The sequence below is a fragment of the Hippopotamus amphibius genome, chromosome 7 (genome assembly GCF_030028045.1).
Source record: "Hippopotamus amphibius kiboko isolate mHipAmp2 chromosome 7, mHipAmp2.hap2, whole genome shotgun sequence".
Classification (NCBI taxonomy): domain Eukaryota; kingdom Metazoa; phylum Chordata; class Mammalia; order Artiodactyla; family Hippopotamidae; genus Hippopotamus; species Hippopotamus amphibius.
The window spans coordinates 52,947,138-52,959,447 of record NC_080192.1 but is presented as its reverse complement, the minus strand read 5'-3'; the positions used below and the strand labels follow the sequence as shown (position 1 = coordinate 52,959,447).

At 40.5% G+C, this 12,310-nt stretch overlaps 1 pseudogene; it reads right to left on the bottom strand.

Moving 5' to 3' along the window:
* Positions 1-5,838: 5,838 nt before the first annotated feature.
* LOC130857615 (F-box only protein 27-like) lies at positions 5,839-6,837 on the bottom strand (annotated as a pseudogene).
* Positions 6,838-12,310: the final 5,473 nt, after the last annotated feature.

Genomic DNA, 12,310 nt, shown 5'->3' with positions numbered 1-12,310 from the left:
GCTCACAGGCTCTAGAGTGCAGGCTCAATAGTTGTGGTGTACAGGTTTAGTTGCTCCATGGCATGTGAGATCTTCCTGGAGCAGGGATCAAACCCGTGTCCAGTGACAGGCAGATTGCTAACCACTGCACCACCTAGGAAGTCCCTCTCACAGCTTTATTGACAGCCACATTGAATTTACCTTTGCATTTCTGCATGAGTTTGTCGTATTTTTCTACTCCTTTATCTTAACTTTTCTAGCCTACTCTTTCTTGCTGATTACATCCAACCTCAAAACTGTAAATATCTGTACACTGATGACTCCAAATTTTTCATCTCTGACTATCAGTTTTCTCTTCCAGCATCTCCATCTCTATGCCTAGTTGATATCTCAACCTTAACATGTGGAAGAAGCTCCTGATATACGCCTCTCCACAACCAGCAATTTTTCACTTCTCTCCTACTTCAGTAAATGGCAACTTCATTCTTCCAGTTGTTTAGGTAAAAAACAAACAAACAAAAAACACAACAGCAAAACAAACCAATAACAACAACAAAAAGCAAACAAAAATAAATAACCTTGGTATTGTCTTTGGTTTTATTTTACACCCCATATCTTATCTGTAAGCAAGTCTCATTGGTTCTATTTTCAAAATAAACACAGAATCCAGCTACCTCTCATAACCTCCAGTGTCACCAATCTGATCCAAACCACTGTATTTCTCATGTAGGCTATGGCAATAGCCTCTTGGATTTGCCTTAACACAGTAGCTACAGTGATCCTATTGAGGAATCCTACTTCATTTACTCTCCCATTCTATTAGATGACTATTTCATACTCCATCTTTCTCTTCATACCTCCAAAGCCCCCTCCTACATCATAACACCCTCCTGATGACCTTGCATGTTATTAGGTCACATTATTCCTCTTCCTAAAACTCTCCAATGGCTTTCCATCTCATTCAGAAAAAAATGTCACAGCCTTTACAAAGACCTACAAAGCCCATTGCCTCTCTGACTCCATCTCCTATGATCTTACCTCTTTTTTTACTGTACTGCAGCTACCCTGAATACCTTTTCATTCCTTGAAAATGCTGGGCAAGCTGCTGCCTCAGGCTCTTTGCACAGGCTCTTCCCCCTGCATGGAATGCTTCCCTGCAGATATCTACGTGGCTCAGTTCCTTAACTGAGATGACACTTTCTTAGTTAGGCTTTCCCTGGCTAGCTTATTTTAAATTCCAACCCTGCTAAAACTGCCTTTTACTTTTTTTAATTTATTTTTCTCCACAATTCTTGTCACTATCTGACATACCACTCTCGGGGAGGAAAAAAACATTTTAGGTTCTACAGCAGGAGCCTTGTAAATTAGACTGCCCGAAGACAAATTAACAAGAGAAAAACAAACAGAAGTTAATTAATATGTGCATTGTGCATGTACAAATGGGAGTACCCAGCAATGAGTGACCCAAAGAGGTGGTTAGAACTTGGGCTTATATACCATCTTACACTAAAACAGTGGAAAAGGGGTTTGGGGCTTCTGCTTGGGAAGGTCACCGGGGAAGGTCACCAGGAAAGGGAGGGTAAACAAGGGTTTTTTAGTAAGGTTTGTTATGCAGACTTCAGCCTGCATTTATAGATATTGAGTCCTCCTCTGCCAGGTACAGGAGAGGGAGGCATCTTTACAAATAGAAATTTCTTTTATAAATGTAAATTTCCTTTACAAAAGGAAAACTTGTGCCCTGTTTTAATGCTTTTCTTGTATCTTCTGCTTCTCAGTGACCTTTGGCTCAAAATAATCTATATGCCTAATAGGCATATTTGGGGTGGCATATTTTGGTACCCTCACAACATACTGTCCTTATTTATCTTTTTTGTTAATGTCTTTTTCCTACAACAATGTAAGATCTATGAGGGCAAATATTTTTGTCTTTTGTTCACTGATGTAGACCCAGTGCCTAAAACAGTCATTGATGCACAGTAATTGTCAATAAATATTTATTGGATGACTTAATAAACATTTATTATTCAGCAGCCATTGAAAATGCAGCTTAATGTTTCATATTAGTTTACCCTAGAAAATTATTTTGAAAGAACCACTAGGAGCATACCATGTTTATTTTTATTCTCAGCATTTTTGTAGGCTTAGCCTCTCCAATTTCACTAAAGAATTTTTTGAGGGTGGAGTCGACTTCATGTCTCTTATATCTCCATTAATAAAGATTATGCCTGCACTGACTGACCCAATTCATTTTCCTGCACTGAGGACATAGGACATACTAAAATATGTGTCTGTTCTTTTAAAAGCATTCTCCACAATCTCTTGGGGTTTTGGGAGGAGGGGGTTTGTTTTTGTTTTTTTGTTTTTTTTGGCTCTTAGCCAATCTTTGAATGCCCTAACACAAGTTAATGAAAGGATGAAGGCCAGTGAGTACAGAAAGCTAATAGTCACATTCCAGAGCTTGTGTACATGTCCTTTGCTGACTACAATTCCCTAATATTAAAAGTTATCCAGTGGGTCTCTTTAAATTTTAATCTTCTGTTCACTGTTGTCGTGTTTCATACATTTTTACTGGTGTTTATTTTTATGTGCATAATATATCTGTTTATTACTTTTTCTCTCTCCCACTGTTTTGTATTAAGACCTGGGAAAATGTGTAAATAGACTTCTTCATCCAGAACTATGCTATCACAAATCATAATTTTGCCTGATGCTAATAATATTTACTTCTAGCAAGACTAAGAGCAATATATTTAACACGCTAGAATGTGAGGGACATAAAAATTAGGCCATTAATTTAGAGAGAGAAAACACAAATATTATCATTTTAAGGAGAGCAAAAGAATATACTTAAACTCTTCTCTAGGGAGAGTTGGAAAATGTAATGTTAGTTTTAAAATTATTTTGGAATTTGTAGTAAGTTGAAAGCTAGAAGCTTTAAAAAATTATTTTGACCTTGTCATAAAAGTTAAGTTTAAAATGAGACAAGGACTCTCTTCTCCCATTTCTGAAGGATAACTTCCACCTCTTGCCCTTAGTGACTTTTGTGATATGTCCTACCTCAAGGAACCAATGTCATCTTCTCTCTCTTCACCAGGAGAACTTGAAAAGTAATAGAAACAATCTGGCCTTGTTCTCCCTTCACCAGCACAGCCAGTTGGCCTGGTCTGACCAAACATTAGCTATGTAAACAGACAAAAGTGTGTGTGTGTGTGTGTGTGTGTGTGTGTGTGTGTGTGTGTGTGTGCGCGCGCACTTAGTGAAGGACCAGGGAGATTTCAGAAGTTTTATAATGGCAAAGGGACAAATATTGAAATTCTAGTTAACACACTCTCATAAGCACAAGAGAAAACTCTGTAAGGCTTAAAATTTTGAAAGTGTGTGTCATCCAATAAATTCTCCCTCTGCTACAAATCTGTACCTTTCTTCTTGTGTCCTCTACATCAGTTAGACAAATGAAGAGGTAAAGGGAGCAGAAGAGCCCCCACAAGTCACCGTCTCATCTAACTCCAACTGAAAGTTCAAAGATTCCCCAAAGCCACCCTCAAAATTGATAATTCACTAGGGAAGCTCACACACCTCACTGTAAGCAGTTGTAGTTATGGTTTATTACAAGGAAAGGATACAAATTAAAAACAGGCAAGGGAGAATGAGTGAGTACCAATTTTGGAGTTTCCATAGTTCTCTCCCTATGCAGTCACAATGCGTTACTTTCCCAGCACTGAAGTATGACAATGTGCATGGAGTATTGCCAACCAGGGAAGCTCACCTGAATCTCTGTGTCCAGAGATTTCATCGGGTTCCATCACATAGACATGACTGACTGTTTGCTCACCCTGAATCACAATCTGATGCCCTCAACACCTCATTCCAGGTTTTCTCTTGGAGGAGGTAGGTGGGGTTACTCCACCTACACTTAATTCTTTTCTCTCTTCTCTACTTGTTATGGTCTGAACTATCCCCGCAAAAAATCCATATGTTGAAGTTCTAACCCTAATATGACTATATTTGAATATAGGGCCTTTAAAAACTTATCAAGTTTAAATGAGCGCTAATCTAATAAGACTGGTGTCCTTATAAGAAGACAAAGAGACACCAGTGGGGTGTGTGTGTGTGTGTAAACAGAAAAGAGGTCATATGGGGACGCATTGAGAAGATAGTTCTCTGCAAGCCAGGAAGAGTCCTCACCAGAAACCAACCATGTTGGCATCTTGCTTTTACACTTCTAGCCTCCAGAACTGTGAGAAAATAAATGTCTATTGGTTTAAGTTGTCAGGTTTGTGGTATTTTGTTATGGTAGCCCATGCAGACAAATACAATTCCTTTCTCTTTCTTTTTAGGACCCTTCCTGTATCCTGGAAAAGATGGTGGTGGTTTTTTTCTTGACCTTTCTGTCCTATAAACTCCTCATATGTAACCTTCATCCCTTCCTATGTTGTATTTAATTTTTTATGAACTCCATGCTTTAGTCCTCCAAGCTCTGGCCTGATTTTCCAAGCCATTTCAAAATTTAACTTCTTTGCCTTTAAACTTGTTCTTATAAATCAAAAGCTTCTTCATTTAAGATGAGGGTGCCTTCTGTAAGTTTAAAAAAAAGATCTATTCAGCACTTCGGATTAGCTCTTAGTCCAAGGCTAGGTCTGACTTTCTCCTTTCCCTATCCTCAGAAGCAAGCAGTGCCATTGATTCACCAGATGGAAAGAGAGCCACAGAGCAATTAAAATGACTAGTTACCACATTAGCTGCCAAATTTCATTCTCCTGGTATTCTGCTGCTATCAGAACTTATGCCATTTCTGATACACCAATTCTGATTAAATTATCTTGACTCTAGTGTGCTTCTAATAGAAGGCAAAGAGGATATTTTCAGTTTATCTTGTTACCAATCTATATAAGTGTTTCCCATTCCCTCTGGAAGGTCATGGAATTATTGTAAGGAATCTATGAATTTATATACTACTGCAAACTTTGATTATAAGCAGAATAAGCAGAGTGTCTCATGCATAGGCAAGCCCCTATTTTCAAATGTATGTAGATGTTGTAGCAACTGACAGAATGTCAGTCATTTAAAGTAGAACTGAATTCACAGAAACTATTTGTCATCATGCATTTTTTTTTAGGCTCCTTATTGGAATATAATTGCTTTACACTCTTGTACCAGTTTTTGAGGTACACCAAAGCCAATCAGCTGTATTTCTACACATATCCCATATTCCCTCCCTCCCTCGACTCCCCCCCCACCCTCCCCGTCCTGGCCCTCTAAGGCATCATGCATCAGCGAGTTGATCTCCCTTTGTTATACATCAACTTCCCACTGGCTATCTATTTTACACTTGGTAGTATATATATGTCTATGCTACTCTCCCACTTCGTCCCAGCTTCCCCCTTTGCCCCCCGCCCCCTCAACCACGTGTCCTCCAGTCCATTCCCTGAATCTGCATTCTTTTTTTTTTTTGCCAAAATAATATGTTTATTACCTATGATTGGCAGATATATCACTCATTTATTCTCTCCATGTTTGAAAAGAATTCCATAGCTATGAGCTTTTACTTCAGACATGAGAGGGCTTCCTGCACCATAGGACTAATAAAGCCTCTGGTGCAGAACCAGGAGGAGACAAGGGCAGAGGGCACTGGGGCTGAACCAGGGGGTCCTGGCGTGGGGGGAGGGGGAGAAGCCCTCTCCTGATTCAGCATTTCCCCTGCTCATGCCTGAGCCTCTACTTACTAGATTGGCAGCTGCCTTAGAGCAGCAGGAGCTGTAAATCTGGTGGAAGAACATTCTTCTAGTAGCTTCCAGAACCTGAAGACAGGGCCCAGTAGGACCCTCAGACTGGACCCAGGAGATCCCAGGATGCCAGGGGAGTTACAAGCCCTTGATTACTGAGATGGCCCTGCCCATGGTCCCAGTTCCTGGAAGGCACCTGTCAGGCTGCTTTACGAGGATAGTCCTTCACTAGAACAGACGGACCAGTGGAATCACACTGGCATTGGGCAGATAGATTCCATATTGTTCAGGCCAGAACCCCAAGTCCCAAATCCAGTGTTCAACAGACACAAAGCGGACGCCCATCTTGAAGTTGAAGAACACGTGGTTGACCTCAAAGGGGACACTGTTTCTACCTTGCCGGATGGACATAGGTGTAGGAGAGAAGTTATGCAGTACAGTGTGGTTGGCATCTAGAAGCTGGACAGTTAGCTCATATACACAGGCCGTGCCTTGTTGGTCTATCCACCAGGCAGAGACACAAATCTCAAGCTTTCCACTATCCAGGAGTTCTGGCCACAGAGCCTCCTTCTCCAGGTCCAAAACTTTCTTTTTGTGACACCACATGTAGGCAGACAGGAAGGAGGCCTGGGAATTGGCCCCAAGCCTGACCTCCAAGTTTTCCTCCTCTCCCCAGCCGGCTCCACCTCCCTGCATTGTCCAGTTCCGGAAGCCTTCTAGGCCCGTGGGGTTCTGGTAGAGGTTCCGTCCTGTGGGTCTGCGCTGGCAGAAGCGGCCCAGGACGCAGGGCCTGGGGTCGCCGTCGGCGGGGGGCAGGCAGGTGCTGAGGATGGGGGACAGGGAGGCGTGGTCTCGGGTCAGGATGCTCAGCCACAGGGCCTGGCAGTCCACCAGGTCGCGCCAGCGCCGGCACACCTGGCGGCAGTGCCCGAGCAGCATGTGGGGGGGGCACGCGGACCAGCACCATCTCGAGCAGCTCCACAGGCAGCTGGCCCAGACTCAGCGTCTCCTCGGGTTCAGGGTCCGGAGCGGGGACCCGGGCGGGCAGGCCCCCTGAGGCTGAGGTGCACACGGTCTCCTCGTCAGGCCCGGCTACCACAGGCATCTCAGCCAGTGCTCCTGCCTGGTGGGCCATCACCTTGCCTCGCTTGCTCCCATCTCCACCTCTACTCTTTTTATTCCACCAGCCTCTCCCTTCTTAATACCCAGCACCAGACCCCCGCCCCACCCCCCAGCCCCATCCTCCCTGTGAGGAGCCACTGTCTGCCTGCCCCTCCCGTCTCCCTGAATCTGCATTCTTATTCTTGTCTTGTCACTGGGTTCATCAGTACAATTTTTTTTTTTTAGATTCCGTATATATGAGTTAGCATACAGTATTTGTTTTTCTCTTTCTGGTTTACGTCACTCTGTATGACAGACTCTAGGTCTATCCACCTCATTACATACAGCTCCATTTCATTCATTTTTATGGCGGAGTAGTATTCCATTGTATATATATGCCACATCTTCTTTATCTGTTCATTTGTTGATGGGCATTTAGGTTGCTTCCATGTCCTGGCTATTGTAAATAGTGCTGCAATAAACATTATGGTACATGTTTCTTTTGGGATTATGGTTTTCTCTGGGTATATGCCCAGTAGTGGGATTACTGGATCATATGGTAGTTTCCCTTGTTAGTTTTTTAAGGAACCTCCAAACTGTTTTCCATAGTGGCTGTACCAACTTACATTCCCACCAATAGTGCAGGAGGATTCCCTTTTCTCCACACTCTCTCCAACATTTATTGTTTCCAGATTTTGTGATGATGGCCATTCTGATCAGTGTGAGGTGATACCTCATTGTGACTTTGACTTGCATTTCTCTGATGATTAGTGATGTTGAGCATCTTTTCATGTGTTTGTTGGCCATCTATATGTCTTCTTTGGAGAAATGTCTATTTAGGTCTTCCGCCCATTTGTGGATTGGGTTATTTGCTTTTTTGGTATTAAGCTGTATCATCATGCATTTTTTAAGTAATGGATATTAGAACTCCAATTACTGTCATATGGGATTTCACTATTTTATTGCTGCCATTATTAATAAAGTTATTTTTACAATATAAATGAAAGTTTGAGTAATCTATTCTCCTTGCCTTACCTAAGGAAGCAATTCCAGATTGTGCTTTATTGGGAAGTTTCCTTTCTTGAAGACTCTTTTTAGCCCTGCCTGTTACTCTTTCTAAATCTGAATTCTAGCAGCACGATCTCCCTAGTCTCCTTTGGCAATCAGAACATTCTCTAGGAAGGCAATCTTGGAAGATTTATTGCCCAAAAGGAATTCTAAGGCTTTTTAAAAGAAAACTATATTCCCAGTCTGCTTATTTTGGCTACCAAATTATTTTTGTAGATTACTATTTTTATTATAAAAATAATACACTGGCTACATCTTCACACGTTATTAAGGAGAACATGTGTTTTATGCCTGCATGGTATATTTTTGCCATATGATTGTTTAATAATTTTTATTGCTCCTTTCAGCTATTTTCAGTTTTACTATTATAAATAAATCACAATACATATCCTGGTATATATTTTTTCTTTCAGATAAATCCATGCCAGCCTTAGTCAAAATCCTAAACATGTTTAAGGTTTTTAATACACATTCCTAAATTGCTTTCCAGAAAGATGATGCTTATTTAAACTCCTACTAGGAGCTAAATCTCCACTGTGACTTTTACCTCCTGCAAAGCAAAATTGATTATTTCCTTTTTTTAATTTTGATAATTTGTTAAAAATTATTATTAGAAATATTGGATTTTCTGTATTTTATCGTCCATTTTTATTTCTTTCTCTGAGATTGTCTGTTCTTGTTCTTTGCAATGCTAGGAACTGATTTTTCTTTAGAGCATTTCCTTTTTATAGTTAGTGTTCCTCATTATGCATAATTTGCAGCTAATCTTCCACATCCTTGCACTAAAACTATCAATTTTAGCTCAATTGTAGAGTGTCTCTAGTCCTTCTAAGCATAACTGCTCAGAGTTCTCATATTAGCAGATTTTCCCTCTTGACTATATTTATATAACTCTTTTTATTTTTTATTTTTTTCATATTACAGTGCAGGATTGGGCAAATTGTTGAAACTATCTCCAAAATCCCTGCTGCCCATTTTAGCCTGGAATGGCTTTCCTATCTAGACTGTATCTCTGCTTCAGGTGCTTTCAAATTCACAGCCGTGAAGATTGCTAAGCCATTATATGTTTAGGTGAGGAGGCCTTCTCTCTTCACAAAGGCCATCAATTCTTTAATATTATCTCACATTATTAAACATACCCTCTGAGACAGTCACTTGAGGTCTTACTATGTATTGTTTCATTGTACACATTCCCATGAGGTCTGTAAAACTCGATTTCCAGTCACCACCATAGCAACTTTACCACTGAAGAAAGAAATAATTTGGCAATGAAAATTAGTTAAAGGCCCATTGTTTCTACTTTCGGATCATCTGGCTTCTTCCCAGAAGCAGTAGCATTTAAAACTCAAACTAATAGTTTAAATAAACTAGAAAAAGTTATGATAGAAAGAATAAGAGCTTTAGAAATAAATGGCAATGAGCATGCACCCCTGTTAACTAGCTGTGTAACTCTGGGTAGATTTCTTAACTTCTCTGAGTTTTAGACTCTTCATTTACAAAATGAAATAAATAATACCCAACTTGGTGGTTGTGAGAATTAAATAGATAAATGTACTACCATAAAAAATCAAATTTTCCAATCAACTCACATGGATCAGAAATACCACCTAGTATCATTTTGCTGACTATTTCAAGAATACAAGCAATAAGGATGCACAAAGCAAAGAGCAGTCTGTGGCAGACTGTGTGGTTCAGTGTCCTTTCTTCCCATGCCGAACCTGAGCTCTCTGGCCCAGAAACAGATGAGGTCTCCAAGTTAGGTTTTGTAAGTTTTTAATCTGATGCAGTGAGCATTTAAGTTATAAAACACCCTCATTTTATATGGCAGAGAGTTATTTGGCCTATGTAGCATCATCCAAGGAGTCTCACCTCATAAATCAATAGATACTGGGTTTATTTACTTTAAGTGATCCTTTAGCCCAGAATATCATAATAAGAACATATTATAGTTAAGAACTCTTCCTCCTAGCAATTATCATCAGTTTCTTGTTCTGAAGCCCATTGATAAGGGCACTAAATCTATCAACTGCCTTCTTTTCTTTTCCCTAGAATAGTCCCTCAAGCCCACCCCAGCCCCCACAGAGGAAGTACATGGATCACAGGCAAACTGATTTCACAACTTCCTCCCAAAATATGTAAATCACTCCTTCCTGATTAATAATTGAAATAATCTCCTATGCTTAAAATATTTGCTATGACTGAATAGTGTGTTGGCAGAAATATTATCAATCATCTGTAGCACAGTATGAATCAATTAGTTTATCAGTCCAATGATGAAAATTGATGAGAATACTGAAAAAAATAACCAATTTTCCAACCTGGGAATTAATTAGCTGTTGCTTTCCAAAGTTGATAGAATTTTGAGTAATGATGACACTCTATGAAACCACTTCCTTAGGTTGCAAACCATCAAACAGAATCTTGTAGAGGTACGTAGTCTGAAGGCAAATTTATTAGACACGATATCTATTAGTCAGCTCTGTTCCCTACACAGACTGAGAGCCAGAAGCTTTCCTCAGAGGGTAGAAACCCTATTGGCATTCCTAAAAGAAGGGGAGTCTTCAAATTAGGAAGCCATGGGGAATCTGCTTTCAGCCTTCAGAGGGACATTATTAGGAACAGGTAGGCCCCAGGGAAAGAGGGTATCTTGCCATCAAGGCTGCATAGGTGCTCAGTGAGACCAGCTTAAATGCTAGGTAAGAGGAAATCAAGCTCTACTAGCCTATGTTTAACTGAATCAAAAAACAAATGGACTAAAGGTAGATGTTGGATTTTCAGGAACTCAGAATTGCCCAGAAGAGGTAAGAGCACTAACCATGAGATAATGGCAGGATAGAGAGGCTAGGTCATAGGCCTCTTCATCATCCTACAGTTCAGGGTCCAGGGTACAAGGTAGGGATAGAAGAGGGCCCAGGCAGCTGCAAAGAAGCACAGCCCAGTTGGGTCCAAAGAAGATGATCTAGAAGCCCAAAATCCAGGATAGAAAAAACTAAGACAGTCCTAGGAGGACATAATTCCACCAGACATAACATGAGTTCAGTCCAAGCAAATGTCAATGAGAAGATTGAAGCAGTAGGATTTAGTGCTTAAGAGCTCAGACTCTTAAGAGCCAGAAAAGACCAAGTATTGAATTTCAGCTCTGCCACTTCCAAGCTAAATGACTTTGAACAAGTTATTTGCTTTTCCATCTTTAAAATAAGGAAAATGATGATATCTACTTTCTAAGGTTGTATAAAAGTAAACTGAGATAATGTATGTAATGTATATGCCTGTAATATATAGTTATACAAAATACTCTCAATAAATATTAGCTGTTATTATTCATCTTATTGAATATCTTTGCCCACCATTCACCCAAATACCCACACTGGATAACATTAAAAATTAGCAGAACTAGAAATAAGTTTGTTATTCAGCCAATATTTTCTAGGGACCCATTCTCTGTGACCAACACTGTGCTAAATGCTGGGATACAATGTTGAGCCAAGGACGCATGATCTCTATCCTTATGAGCTTACATTCCAGTGAAGGAGACACTCATTAAAAACAAAATCATACAAATAAATATTAAATTCCAGGGATGGTAAGTGCTGGGTACAACACCTGCATTTACCAGCCCTAATCATCCTTAGGCTCAGCTTTAGATAAATGAGAATGAGAAATCAGCATTAAGTAACCAAACCCATTGTTTAATTGTGCATTTGCTTTATTTTCTACTGAACATTTCTTTAAATAAATTCCAACCTTATCTCAGCTAAACTAAGGATTTGAAAGAGGATTTTATATATTTCATTCAAACAAAATAGGTGGGGACCTCAATGCCCTTTTCAATTGCCTTTAGTTGCCCAAATGTAATGGTGTTAAGTTGTAGCCCTTGTGGGTAAAAAAGGAGGGTGAGCTGAGTAGCAGGATAGATATAACTGTCCACAAGGTGAAGAGACTGTGTCTTTGTTATGCTGCTCTCTGCCAAGTCTACCCTTTAAAGCAGTAGTTCCCAAACTTAGGTGCATCAGAATCATCTGGGAAACTTGGTAATATGCAAATTCTCAGAGGTAACATTAAAAGTATTTAATTCAGTGGATGACTCAAATGGAGCCTCTGAATCTGCATTTCAACATGTAACTGGGCTTTCCTGGTGGCACAGTGGTTAAGAATCTGCCTGCCAATGCAGTGGACACGAGTTCCATCCCTGGTCCGGGAAGAGCCACATGCCAGGCAGCAACTAAGCCCATGCACCACAACTGTTGAGCCTGAGCTCTAGAGCCTGCAAGCCACAGCTATTGAGCCCATGTGCCACAACTACTGAAGCCTGCACACCTAGAACCCATGCTCTGCAATGAGAAAAGCCGCCGCATTGAGAAGCCGGTGCACCGCAACCAAGGGTAGCCCCCGCTCACTGCAACTAGAGAAAGTCCTTGTGCAGCAACAAAGACCCAACA